The sequence below is a fragment of the Hoplias malabaricus genome, chromosome 6 (genome assembly GCF_029633855.1).
Source record: "Hoplias malabaricus isolate fHopMal1 chromosome 6, fHopMal1.hap1, whole genome shotgun sequence".
Classification (NCBI taxonomy): Eukaryota; Metazoa; Chordata; class Actinopteri; order Characiformes; family Erythrinidae; genus Hoplias; species Hoplias malabaricus.
In genome coordinates, this window is record NC_089805.1 from 17,749,892 (window position 1) to 17,765,141 (window position 15,250).

At 38.1% G+C, this 15,250-nt stretch overlaps 1 long non-coding RNA gene across 1 annotated transcript; it reads right to left on the minus strand.

Moving 5' to 3' along the window:
• Positions 1 to 752: 752 nt before the first annotated feature.
• On the minus strand, positions 753 to 7,817 carry LOC136700071 (uncharacterized). Its single transcript, XR_010803702.1, has 3 exons — positions 7,531 to 7,817; positions 6,682 to 6,803; positions 753 to 2,727 (listed from the first exon to the last, which is right to left on the minus strand). It is a non-coding gene; the product is annotated as an uncharacterized lncRNA (long non-coding RNA).
• Between the last annotated feature and the right edge of the window lie 7,433 nt (positions 7,818 to 15,250).

Genomic DNA, 15,250 nt, shown 5'->3' on the forward strand with positions numbered 1-15,250 from the left:
AGGAGGAAGAGAGTTCCAGTGCTGAAAGATCTACGACCCATTGTAGAAAGTCTAAAAGAAGAGACAGAAGTCCAGAGTTAAAAGATCTAAAACAACGAGAGGGACAATATGAAGAAATAAGATTGGATACATTCTCTCTCTGTCTATCTATCTATCTCTTACTGTCTGGCGATCTGTATTCACTTTTTTAATGCTTTAAAAATATTTCATCATGCTTTTCCATCTCTACATATTATCAGGGTGAAAAAATGCTTTTTTTCATGTGAAGAGTGACACACACTCACGGAAAAAGGGACTAGTCCTGTGATACATTTGTCAAACTGCAAGAGCAGTGTTTTCCTTGTTTTGATGCTTGCATTTCACGTTAAGATCAGAAAAAAATTATATTTACCTAACATATTACACTCTCCGAAAAAAGGTATGGTAAAGGTACAATATTGGTACCTAAAGGTACAAACTGTGTAAATATACCTTTAAGCATACAACAGTGTTCTGATCAGTACTGGAATGGGGCATTAGCGAACATAAACTGCATGTGTCGTTTGCATTACCAATTGTCTTCACTGTGAAGTTCACATATTGCCAGTAAACATTTTTACTGTAGTCTATGAGTCAGGACGATGCAGGTGAAGATGAATGCTGTCATCTTGCAGAAGTTGAACAAGATGTAAAATTTTCTTGCCATTTGATTTGTTGTGTCTATTCTGGGGCTGGGGCTCTTTTGCAGTGTGAGATATACCCATATACCCAAAGTATATGAGCATGCACACATTTATTTTTGACACTAATCTTACTCCATAACAGCACTGCAAAATATTTTTGCATGTGATCGTCTTCCAAGGCCTTTGTTTACACAGGTGTTCTGATCAGGTGAACATATCAAAATATCAAGTAGAAGTGTTCTAGTACCTGGGAAAGACAACTTAGCTAAGTTATCCCTCAGAGCTGTATTGAAAAAAGATGGTGACTCAGCATATCCTTGTCGGACACATGTGAATTTGTATGATTTCCCTTGTGTTGTAAACTTAAAAACGTTTGGTTTCAAAGTGAAGAGAGGAGACCAGTCTGGATATAAAGCTGTTTATTGAGTGCTCTGGTTGATCCTCAGACTGATCTCAGAATGATCTGGTCACAGGCTGAATCTCAGACTGATCCAATGGTTTGTAAGAGGCACACATCTTTATAGCCATTTTACAACTACACACAAGGATTGATCTTTACCTAAACAGGATCTGGAAGCACCAGGAACTGTCGTAAAGTTAACAGCTGTTCTTATCAGAGGTGTTTAAGACAGGGAATGTGTTAAATGGTACAATTCAGATCCAAAGTAAAAAAACAATACAACACTTGGAAAGAGAAAGCAAACCAAAACTACGAGTCTTTGTGCACTTTCAAACTGAAAAAAGCATTTGCCAAATCTATCACTGAAAACCACTGTGAATTTTCTGGCACCTGACTCAGAATAGTGTGCGGGTTTGGAACTTCTGGTGCTCAAGCATGAATAGCCTTGTTTACTGCTTTAAAGTCCACTGCTCCAGTTTTCCTCAGCTTGACTACAAACTTCAGTCCTACCTCTGAAATTGGAGGGCGATCTTCACATACCGTCTTTGTCTTCCATTGTCAATGCTCTGAAAACATAATCTGCCCCATTAGGTCCCATCACCTGGATACTCTGCATTGGAAGTAAGGTGCTCGGTCCCTCTGGGCTTTCCTGAGGCGGTGCAGTGGGAGGAGGTCTTTCCGCTGCTTTCTCTTTTCTGCTTCATTCTTCCAGTTCTCTGATTTGCTCCTCCAGGACTTTAGCATGTTCCTGCAAACATTCTAACTCTTCTTCCTTTTGCTGACAGAGGAGGATCCCTCTTGTTTTCATCCCTTCTACCACGTTGGTGTTGGGTTGAGCTTTCGGTGGCTGAGGATAGAGGAGGGTTGATAACAACTTCATCGCCAGCATTCTCATCTCCAATTCCTGCTGTTTCATCTGCGTCATTATTTGGCTCAGGAAGAGGAGGAGGCCAATCATCCAGAGGTTCTTTCTGCAAATTCAAAAACTGACCACCAATTACTGTTTCCTTTTTTTGGGTGTGGGATGTCAGATGTGTGTTTACACGCCTGGGCTTCCTTTTTTTTTTTGTCTGCCTCTTTTTGTGCTGCCTGTCTCCACTTCCCATAAGCATGCCAATTTGGCTTCCATGGGAAATTATCTGGTTTATTTTGATATTTCATTACTATTACAATGTTCTTCAGTTTTATCATACCTGTCTTGTTGAGCTTGTAATTGTTATTTAAAGTTGACTAGTTCATTTATATTTAATGTCCCCTCTGGGGAAGTGACAGTATTTTACCCACTCATCTAATTGAACACAGCTATCTGGTTCCCTTTGTTTCATGCCCTCTATTAATTCACCAAAAGGAGGTTCATTGCAATGCACTATTGGGGCTGGGAAAGGTTTCCCTTTCCCTCCCTTTGAATTACCTTGACCCATTTCTGAGATTCTTGGAGCAACCAAGAACTGAATACCTTCACACAGACAGTATTCTACAGCTGTCACACAAATAAATTACTTCTGACATGCAAGATGCTCACCAGGGAAATTTGAAAAAATTTCAGCACGACAGGGATGGGAGGTCAGTCTGTGTCCTGTTCCTCAAACAGGTGAGATGGAGTTCAAGGGGTGATCAGTCCCTTTCCGCTGGAAATGGTCCCCCACTCCGAGACAATGTGAAATCCTGCCGACAACACCAAATTGTAGTGGAGAAAATAAGTACAAATATTAAGAATTGAAATTTAACAGAGCACTTGCAAACAAAGTAGTTTATTTAACTTTAAGGTGGTCAACACACAATAGCACAGAGTACTATGTGAATGTGGACAAAGAAGATGTTTTCACAGAGAGTTTATATAGGTAGTTTATATGTCATAACCATAACATAATCACTTGATGTTTCTGCAAGCTTAGTTTCCTTACAGACATCCCAGTTTGATATACAAGATGAGGGATAGAATGTTTTGTTCTGATAAAGCACTGACCTTGAACTGACCTGACATACATTTAGTTTGAGTTCTGTTGATGATTAGAAATGAATATACAGACAAAACAACCAGACAGGGTCTTTTAACAGAGACATATAAACATTTCCATTATATATTCCCTAAATAAAGTTGCTGAATATGTACACTTGAGGGTGCCACCACAGTGAACGCTTTTCTGAGAGTCTAGTGTTAGTTAGGGGAACTGCTTATTTCCCTCATGATATCTTCATGATGTCTTCATTCATTCATTCATTGTCTGAAACCACTTAACAAGTTCAGGGTTGCGGTTGGTCTGGAGCCTACCCGGAATCATTTGCCGCAAGGCAGGAAAACACCCTGGAGGGGGCGCCAGTTCTTCACAGGGCAACACACACACTCACACAATCAATCACACTTTCACACCTATGAATACTTTTGAGTCGCCAATCCACCTACCAATGTGTGTTTTTGGATTGTGGGAGGAAACTGGAGCACCTGGAGGAAACCCATGCAGACACAGGGAGAACACACCAAACTCCTCACAGACAGTCACCCGGAGCAGGACTCGAACCCACAACCTCCAGGTCCCTGGAGCTGTGTGACTGCGACACTACCTACTACTAAATTTTCACTGGAGGGGGTCCTTAATGAGCTGCTTAGCCTTATGATGTGATATGTGAGGTTTTATGCAATAAAATTTCTGCATTACTGGTTAGTAATTACAAATTCACTGTCACATTGCTTAACTCGGATAAAACTCTCTCTCTCTCTCTCTCAGAGTGCTGAACTGCAGCAGATATGCCGTCAGACCTAGAAAGGGCCATGGAAACTCTCATTAAGGTGTTCCACAAATACACCCCTGGGGAAGAAAACAGCAACACTCTGAGCTGCAGAGAGCTCAGAAAACTGATGGAGAATGAGCTCTCCAGTTTCCTCAGAGTAATGAAAAATTGTCTCTTTCTCTCTCTCTCTCTCTCTCTCTCTCTCACACTTTGTTCACTGTACACATTTTGTCTTGATGTTTTCTTCTAATGAAACCATATCTAGCACATTGTACATACATTTATTGGGAATAAACTTAAAGGAACTCTAGGTATGGTTTTCTATTTTTGCTCCCACTACAGCTGCTGAGAGTAATTCACATTTACAGCACTTGAAATCAACAGGGAGTTGGGAGAGAAGGGGCTGGTTCCATACCCTCCTCCAAATGTTATATAGTGTAGTTTCTGCAGTGCTGAGGCCAAACTAGCCACAACAGAGACTCCATTCTCTCTATTACTGGTCAGTGAAGCATCACACTGATTTTAAAATATGATATTTTAAGGTAAAAATGCTACATAGTTTTTCTTCTTCATCATCATTTATTCTCTTCTCTACATGTTTAGGCATCTCCTTGCCTTTATGACAGCGCTGGTCCTATCATATAATAGTAACACCAGTCTCTTGAGGTGCTGTCCATTTTAGATCCCCTGTCTAAATGGGCGAGGATTTAGCTGGCAGGACTGATGCTGTTAATATTACAATTTGTATTATTAAACATTTAATAAATAAATTTACTAAATTGGGCGGTACGGTGGCGCAGCAGGTAGTGTCGCACTCACACAGATCCAGGGACCTGGAGGTTGTGGGTTCGATTCCCGCTCCGGTTGGTATGTTCTCCCCGTGTCTTCATGGGTTTCCTCCGAGTGCTCTGGTTTCCTCCCACAGTCCAAAAACACATGTTGGTAGGTGGATTGGCGACTCAAAAGTGAATGTGTGTGTGTGTCTTGCCCTGTGAAGGACTGGCGCCCCCTCCAGGGTGTATTCCTGCCTTGCGCCCAATGATTCCATTTAGGCTTTGGACCCACCGCGACCCTGAATTGGATAAGCGGTTACAGATAATGGATGAATGAATTTACTAAATTATACACATATGTACATACGTAAAGGTAAAATATTTTTAAAAAGCAGCTGTGAGTCTACTTAGTGTTAAAAACCAGAAATTACAACAATAGCAGAGCATTACAAATATATATGTAACTAACAACACAGTTTAGCCATACCTGAATATTTCTTTATGAGCTGAACATTGTGAAAGAGAGCACGGTTTTAGAACTGATGAGACTGTGGACAGATATAAGTGGAAGTCTGTTTCATTTGAGCCAAACCATGGCCAAAGTCATAATTAAGAGAGCACAGGCAGGCCCATTAACCCTGCCATTTCCATAACACAAATGCCATAGCTAAAACTGAATCTAAAATCATAGAAACAAAGTCAACAAATAACAGAACTAAGGAAAAAGGTACTGAGGAACCGTAGACTCCAGAGATGCAGCCCAAACAGTGGCAATGCTTAACAATGTAACAATGAAATAAAACGGAAATGTGTAGATATAAAAACAAACCAAGTGCAAGTGAAAGTAATGGAAAAAACAGGCTACAGGAACAGATAAGGAAGAGTGGGAAAAGAACAGATCCAGGATGGAGCAGAACCAAGGATGGGAGTACTGTGAGAATAGCTCTTCTGTGGCTATTTGCTTATATTGCTGTATATATATTTTTTTCTGAATGGTTCTCTAAATTTCTCTAATATGACAGGCCAGCATTTATAACGTCAGGACAAAGAAGACATATACTTAAGCCCATATTCATTAATTTTAAAGGTTTTTGTGAAACTTTAGGTCTAAAAATGCAATACAACAGCTCCAAAGGCAGAGGTGTAGACAGCAGCCCACGTGTAATAATCCACTTTGTGCTGTTCACAAAAGGAACTGAAATATATTTAACACAAAAGAAGGGTGGGGAACAGAGGGGCAGAGTCCAACACAGTGTATTGATATGTCTGGACACTCACTCTGGAGTTAAATCACATGTGTTTGCAAGCAGGAAAATCCCTACTTGTACAGGAAACCTATTACCAACAGACTAAATAAATAAATAAGAATCCATGGAATTATTTGTTGTAAAAATGTAATTCAAAAACGTCAAGTGAAAAGAATCTATTTGTCAATGCATTCGTTATGAGATCCATCAAGAAAAAGCTCTGCAAATGCGTGCACATTCATTTGTTTGTATTTGGGGATAATATTGTGTCCAAACATATGCCTGAGGTTTCGTTTAGATGATTTGAAGATGATGTTTTTCAAAGTAAGTGATCACAAACATAGAATATTAATAGTTTATTTTTATATTTTTAAAATTCATTGACAGTTGTCATATTTGATACGTTACCATATTTGTGACAGTTACCATATTTGTGACAGTTACCATAAAATGGCACAAACATGTTGGAAATTTTGAAATAAAATTGTGTTGCACATAAAAAAACATTTTAAAACATATTTGTACACCTAATAGGCTTTGGGGTAAAAGTCCAGGACTAAAGTATGTAAGACTTTCCTATTTATGACATTCTGCTCTTCGCCCTACATGCTTTGTTTTATGGCTCTGAACAATGTTTCAGTGATTCCTTGGCTTGAGGCTTGGGTGGTTTCATAAAACACAGTTTAAGTCTCTTTAGTCTGAGACCATCAAACTTAATATACACTGTAAGAAAAGAAAGAGTAATGTACAGATGTATGAACAATATCAATGTTCTCTCAAAAGGAACAACAATTGTCTTAAAGGTGATGTTCACAGTTTTAATTTAATACACATTCCAATAAAAGTTCTGACTGAGAATGTCTCCTCACCATTTGTGTGCTGGGAAAAGCTGTGGTGTTGTACACAGCCCTGTGTAAATGGGAAATGGCTCAGGCTTACTCTCTGTGCGTTGATGGCTCAGCCGTGTCAGAGACACACCAGCATCTGGAGGCTGGAAAGATATCAGAACATTGAAAAAGCATGAAAAGAAATGAGGATGTTTCTCTGTTAATTCTCCATAGGTGGGTGTTACTGAATTATTTTTGCTGTTTCAGATATATTAGTTTTATTACTAAACTTACAATTGAAAAAGTTATACTTTAAGCACAAGCAAGGTACAGTTTATAGTTTGAGCTTATACTCAAACATACCATTCCACTTAAAAAAAAAAAAAAATATATATATATATATATATATAGGCCTGCTGATTTCTGTCCCCTTTGTTTTTAAACTCCCATTTGTGAACACTTGGTTTGATTCTGCTTGTTGTCTATTTAAATAAAATGATTTAATGATTAAAATAACAGTCAACTCTTTTTTCATTGTAAACTATAAAATGCAGCACAAAAGGCTTAAAACAATGATAAGATTTTCTTAAGAGGATTTTTGAGAACTAGATTTTTCTGAGCTAAATTGTTCTGAAGTTCATCAAGGCAGAGCGAATATACTTGGCTCAGAGAATAACCAATTAAACTTAACAAGGAGTAAAGCCTCTAGCATTGGGCTATGAAACTGTGTTCATTACCGTGACGAAAGGTCCTGTCCTGTGATCCCTAATTAATCATCCAATATCAGTACATCACTAACTCTCTAGTGGTTGAATGCTATCAAATCAACACAGCAATGTATCAGTACGTAGTGCAAATCCTTCGAAATAGAATGTGATTTCTTAGCAATACCTTTTATTTCAGAAGAAATATTGAGTAAACAGATGTCCACAAACGTTTCATTTTTAGCCACTGTGCTATAATTAATCTCTATTTCAACACCTCATTGCTGAATCCCAGGAATGCTTCAGACCCTGCAGGCCCTCTAGCTCTGTACTCATAGGCTACGAGTGAGTGGTACCTGACTCTTAAGGCACTGGAAAAACACTGATTATTCCCTATTTATTTCGAGTAGCAGTGCTAAGAAATGACACAATAGCCTGTTTTTTCCAGCTGTGTCATATGCTCCCCCTCTCTTCTTGCCCGTCTTGTGTGAGTGGGTGTGGCCCCTCATTGCGGTCACTCTTAGCTACCGGTTGCCATGCAAACACAGGGTTGCTCAGTGACCATTGGTTGTTTAAGGGCGGAGAGCAGAGGGAATCCACAGAGCAGAAAGCATTCAAACCATAGTTTCCCATTTGCCCTTACCTCATACTGAAAACCGTTTCTGAGGTTTCCCAACACTCTTCATATGAACTTTCTCTCTTATGTTACAAAACCGAGAGGCATGCTCTTAGTGTTGTCTAGGGATGTATGTTGTTATGGAAGCTCTTGTTACAACCGTCACACAAAATCTAATATGTTATAGCACAAAACAAACTCTTTTTGGGTTCATTCTGTAGCTGAGCCTCTATTAATGTGAAATGGTACAAAATTTAACATAAGTGTGAGTTTTTATTCACTGAACTGCCACAGAAACTTATTTCTAAGTTGAGCTGTTCAGTTTTGTAGCACTTTTAGTAGGTGTTTACTTTCACTGAAAGTTAGCTACTGTCTCCTGAATTTGGAGTGAGTTCCACCTTAGTGAATAGTTCCCACAAATTTTATAAGACAAACGTGCATTGAATTAAAATGGAATGTCATATTTAATAAACATTGTTTCATACTGTACAACATTTAGTTTGCGTAACGTTATTTTGTTAAAAGTACACAAGGTACTTTTTTTTTTTTCCCTGGGCTCCTTTTAGTGTAGTTCCTTTTTACAGAACTGTACTGAAACCAACAGGAAGGGGATGGAGGGGGAGGGGATTATCCTACACTTCTCCAACATGTACATAATGCAGTTTCTGCAGTGCTGAACTAAGAGTAGCAACAATAAAGTTTTCCATATTGGTTATACTTTTTTCGGACAATAAACATGATTCCAGCTACACATTCTAAAAAAGGCCCATGATTACCCCTGTGTTACATCATCTTTCCTTCTCTCAGTATTTAATAATTTGGGGATGGTGGACATCAATATTTCTTGACGAACCTTGACGTGTCCTGATTCATAAGGATTTGGCTGTACCTGCATGCTGCTTTTATACCCAACCCTGATTCTGTCACCTATTTAAAGTGTTTTTAGAAGGTTTTTGTACATTTTTAGCCTCAGCCTTTTTTGCTATTTGTTGCAGGCTTTAATTTCAAAAGATTCAGTATTGTGCCATTGTATGTTTTTTGTCTGATTACTGGTCAAAGTGAATTTGTAAATCACTCGGAGTGGGTTTGTAATCCGATTGGAGACGAGCAATTTACTGATTATAGCAGAGTTAGTAGATTGTTAACAAGCTATTAACACTCTTGCCATGTTCCTAAATGTAGTTTGTCAGAGCTGCACAAAGGCCATGCAGCTGTTTAAGAGATGGAATTAATGTTTTCAGTGGAAAAGGCCTCTACCCAGAATGTGCCTAATGCTATCTATTAGCTATCATTTTTTATTTATCTTATTAGCTGTCCTGAAGGATTAGCCTCTACTAGTCATGTCTTAAGGCACAGATGAGCCAGAAGCTGAGCCAAGATTCGGAGTAGAAGGTTACTTCCTGTGTCCACAGGGTGGCATTAGAGTTCAGCACAAAAACAGTCCATTCAAAAGTACTGTGCGTTAAAATGTGTAGAAGCGTGTTCTCAGTGGAGGATGTGGGGTTATTTTCACTTCAGCAAAGCCATTTAACCATGGGTGCTAAACATGTTAGGTACCTGTATGTTGCAATTTCCTTGCACTATTGTTTTTGAACTGATCTAAATAATAATAATAATAAATAAATAAAAATGAAATAATAAACAAAATACATAACATCATGCAATTTCAGAAATATATTTGAAATCTGCAAAAGCAGTACATGCGCCTTCATCCCTGCACAAATAATGCAAAAGCAGAATTCAATTTGATGTTAGATGCCTGATACAGGGTTGCATAGAGTACTGAGCAAAATCTCTCATTTAATACATCATGGATACTAACTGTATCATGCCATATTCCAAACCAACATTCATGCTTTAAAAGAAAACTTTCAGTATCTATTTTCTTTAAAAATATTACATGAACCTGATATTATGTATTAACTACAAATATTCCTTTGCTTCCTCAAGACGGTTGCAAATAATGTCATAAAGTCACTGCTTCAGAAAATGACCAGATATTTGTGGAATTGGGGTTTATATTTATGCTATTTCTTTTATTCTTAAATTAGTGTTTTCAATAGTTTAATGCCCAGATAAAACATTATAATTACTTGCCTGTTTACACGGTACTTTTTAAAGTTGTTGCTTTATTTTACTTGACTTTATTGTGTCTGACAGGAGGATTACTTACACAAATGTACCAATATTTAAAGTGTATAAAGTTTATAGGAACATTATGAAGTCTCCTCAGCCACCACTTATTTGCAACACCCACCTGGATGATGCAACTGCAGCCAATCCAATATTCTTACCACACATCAGCTAAGTGCAACATTTAAGACTACAACCACCTATATCACCATCACCTATAAATACATCTGCCTATAAAAACATTCTAAAACTTTACAGTAAGGTTAGCTGATAGATCATTTGTTGTTTATAAATCTTTGATTAACCATTATTAGTACATTAGGTAACTGTTCATCAAGCATTATGTAGTTAGTAAGGGATTAAATGCCTAGCAATTGATAACTGAGTATACTGTTTACAGATGGTTTAGATTGTACAATAGTTCTGTAAATCTAAAGGCGTGAACTAGAGGTGCACAAACACTTAAACTAAAGTCATAAATAATTACTTTATTCCATTGTGTTGGTTTCAGCTCCTTTTTTGCCATTGCTGGAACATCTTTTTTAATTCTATCAGGTGTAAAGTTGCATATAAACAAAATTAAAATGATTACAACCCCAAAATCTTCCTCGGGTGTACTTTTTTACAGCGCAGCTTACTGAATCATTGGTTTCTGCTGTTTATTATTATACTTGTATACTTGAGATGTCAGTCCTGTTAATTGTCTATTAATGAATCTAGTGATTTACTGTTGCCTTTTTTCAACATGCTAAATAACACTAATATTTGTAGAGACAGAAAATATGTTGTAGCTTTTAAACAATGTCGTAAGTAATTTAAACTTTGGTTGTAAATGATGATTTGGGCAAAAGAAGATGTTGCCCATAAATAATTTGGAGCTCCCACAAAGTGTCAGAGATTTTTATTCACTGTGTGCACCAGGAGAAGATCTTGTTATTTACAGTGTTATAATGATGTAGTTGAACTAATTTCATTTGGCTGATGAAGTGCTATTTATGCTCTTATGTTCTTATTAGAATCACAAAGCCTGACCATATTAAGCCTGTTTAATTGACAGCACACTGGCAGCCAGTTAAACTCCACATTGATTACAATATATTATTGTTGACTTGTGTGTAATGGTTTTGTTCCATAGCATTTGCTTGAAATCTTTCATAATTGGCTGCACATAAGGGGTGGGCAAAACAGGAAATATGTCACAATCTTATAATTGTGAAATATTCCATATTGGAACAGATTATACATCATCTGTAGTACCTCATTTTAAAACCACTTCATTCTGTTCAGGGTAGTGGTGGGTCCAGAGCCTACCTGGAATAAGGCAGAAATAGACCCTGGCACCAGTCCAAATCACAAGGCAGTCAAAATTGTGAACTATGAATATTACAATTTTGATTCACTGATGGTATTGAGTATGCATTAATGGTGCCAGTGGGGCTAGTGACATGTGGATTTATGGTTATTAATAGTGCAGGCAGATGATATTGTACATAAAGTCTACATTGTACTGGTGGCACTGAGCATGTATTAATGGTGCCTCTGGTGCTAGATACGGCATTAGTGACCAGGAAGGCAAGTGGGGATTTACATATAAGAGCATAATAAAGCTCTATAAATAGCATACATGCTTTCAAAAGTCACATAGTGCAATTTCTGCAGTGCTGAGCCTGGAGCAGCAATGACAGAGGCTCTATTTTCCCTATTACAGGTCATTGAAACATCACAATTATTTTGTAGCTGTAATTTTAAAGAAACGCTAGGTAACTTTTTTTTTCTCCTGGGCTCCCCTTCATAATTCTTTTACTGAAATACTGAAATCATTGGTGAGGGGAGTTTTCTATCCTCCTCCAAAAGTCACATAGTGCAATTTCCTCAGTGCTGAGTCTGAGAGTAGCAATTACCTAAGCTCTATTCTCCCTATTACAGGTCAGTGAAGCATCACAGTTATTTTAAAGCCATAATTTATTACATAGCTTTCTTTTAAATGTTCAATGATAGTTGATAGCAGAAATTTTGTGGTTGTTGTAGGAAGTGAGTGAGCTAGGCCCTATGTGAAGCTCTAATGACTGGCATAGGATATTCATAGGTCATTCTGTCAGTGTTACGTGCCTATTCATGTTTTTTTGGCAGTGGAATGCTGGAGTCTTGGGGTGCCCTCATGTTAATGCAACCTTATGGTTATGGTTTTGTAGTTGTGCTGATATAGTTAGACCTGCAGGAGTCACAGATATTGCTATGATCACTACATGCCCTCAAAAAAACTAACAAAAAAAAAAAACAACAGCCCATCAGCACATTGGCTGAAATTGAAGTGCTAGCTATGAGGCTAATGCAGCTAAGGGGTACCAATTAACATTTTGCAAACTTCAAGCCTGGGGGTTTGGGGGGTGTGATGAGCTCTCGCCCCTCGCTGCCGTTGTATGCTTAGCTGAACCTATGTGTGCTTTGAAGTCCTTTACACCTATATTTGCTACACATGGGAAAACATGGGAATTTCTTTTTTAATTCATCTGAGAACTTACATTTATGTTTCAGCATAGCTGCTCGAGATGAGGGTAGGTACATGAACTTTGCCTGATGTAAACAAGGACTACTAACTGACCAATTAAATGTTTACAGAGAAGGTTATCGACCAATAACGGTAGCTCTACAGTCAGACCGTGCAATCTGAAGATTTTAGGCTACTTCCACCACTCCCCCTTCTCACTCAAGCGAACCAAACGGAGTAGGGGAGGGCGGGACTAGTTTGTGAACGAAATGCTTCTCAAAATTCTATGTAAGCTCTGCCCGGACATTTTTAAGTCTAAAAAAGAGGACATGTCTGGGTTAAAGAGGACGTCTGGTCACCCTAATGTTGGAGGACACCAGTGCACCTGGAGGAAACCCATGCAGATACAGGGAGAACACACAAAACTCCTCACAGACAGTGACCTGAAGTGGGTATTGAGCCCACAACACCAAATCTCTGGACCTATGAAACAGCCACACTACCTGTTGTGCCTCCATGCCTCCCTATGTGATTTTATCCATCCATCCATTATCTGTAACCGCTTATCCAATCTAGGGTCCCAGGGCCCACCTGGAATCATCGGGCGCAAGGCCGGAATACACCCTGGAGGGGACGCCAGTCCCTCACAGGGCAACACACACACACACATTCACGGACACTTTCGAGTCGCCACCTGCAACGTGTGTTTTTGGACTGGGGGAGGAAACCGGAGCACCCGGAGGAAACCTACGCAGACACGGGGAGAACACACCAACTCCTCACAGACAGTCACCCGGAGCGGGAATCGAACCCACAACCTCCAGGCCCCTGGAGCTGTGTGACTGCGACACTACCTGCTGCGCCACCGTGCCGCCCCCTATGTGATTTTATGCAATGTATAAATTACAGTCTCACAACTAAAAACGGAAGCCATTTTGAAACATGAATTATGTCACAAGCAAAACTATTTTTTTTGTACACTAATCAACAACAACATTAACATGACTACATTGTTTCTGAACTTATTGTCTCCTAGCATTGTGCGTATCATACTAAATAATATTTTTTTTTTGGTTCGAAAAAATCGTATTCATATTCTTCTTACAGTTCTTGCACGATTTTAATTATTTTATTATAATTGCATTTTTTGTGTTATTTAAAATTGGGTTTTATAATCTTATTTTATTTGTTACATTTTATTTATTATATTATGCTTTAAATGTTTATGCTCCTCTTTTATTTGTTTCACTGCTGTAATATATTTGTACTTTCCCTGTCCTACTTCTATAAAGCACTTTGTATTGCTAGTGTGTATGAAGGGTGCTCTAAAAATAAACTTGCCTTGACTTGACTTTTAACCATTTACATACTCCAGACCTAACTTAAAAGTATAATAATTTGAATAATCCAGAAGACAAAAATCTGGGTTCCTCTCTTTGTTTTGTCTTCATATCTTTACTATTGCTCTAAACCCATGTCTGGATCCAATTTTTAAAATGCTTTGTGGCAAAGTCTGTTATAAGCAAATGTAAATAAAATGTGCTTGATTGAATTAAAATATTGTGTAAATTTTGGAGAACATGAGGTGAAGTGATAATAGTAAGAGCATGTGTGTCAAATAAGACTCTTGACTTTCTTTGTCTACTGATATTATAAATGTTACGCCAGTAAACTAAAAGAGATTAAGTCACATTTTCCCTTTTAACTTTTATTAGAGAGAACTGGGGTGACTGACATTGAGTTGTTACGTTTTGCAGCACTTTCAGTAATGTATTTAGCTGTTTCATGAATTTGGAGACATTTCCACATTAAGTGATCCAAAACAGCAAAAATGAATCAATATTACCCACTTATGGAGAAGGAATAGGGCAATATCCTCATCTCGGTTCATGCTTTTCAAAATTTGGAGTTCTCTCCGTTATCTAAATACTCCAGATGCCTTTGCAGAGAGCAGAGAGGGAGAGAGAGAAAGTCTAGCATACGGAACCAAGACAGTTCGTTTTGTTACTAATTTACAGACACTTAGGCTTTGTAAACACATTGGTTTTGAGCATGCAAAGAGACTGGAGAGCTAGCAAATAGTAAGAAAATGTATAACATTTATAAATTAAATGAAATTTATAAAAAGTGTTTTTTGATTACAATCGTGAACATTGCCATTAAACCCTTCAATAGACAATCAGGCTTTTTAAAGATCATCTTGTTAAAATGTCAGTGTGGTGTGCTTTATATGTTAAAAGACTACAGTGCTCTAAACACAGTCTCAAATTCAGACAACGAGGGTAAGGGACCAATCCCCTCAACTTTGGGGGGGGCAGAGCTTTGGAGTGTCAGATAAGCGACTGAGCAGTGTCTGGAAACTGAGACAGAGACTAACTGCATAATCATAGCGTGTATTGAATGAGGATTTAGTGTCACATCTAAGACACTTAAAAATTATTAGGAGGTTTATACTGAATATGAATATATTTTTTAAAAAATAAAGTTATTTAGACATTATTAGAGAACATTGTGTTTTTACATGAGAAGCAAATTATGGACTGACTAACTCATACCTATTCCCGTTTAGAAATTGCTCCAGAAAGGCTGATATTTCTCACATACATTTAGAGACTGCCCACAAGGAAATGACCACTTGTGTCCATAGACTGGTAGAATCTCATGGATGGG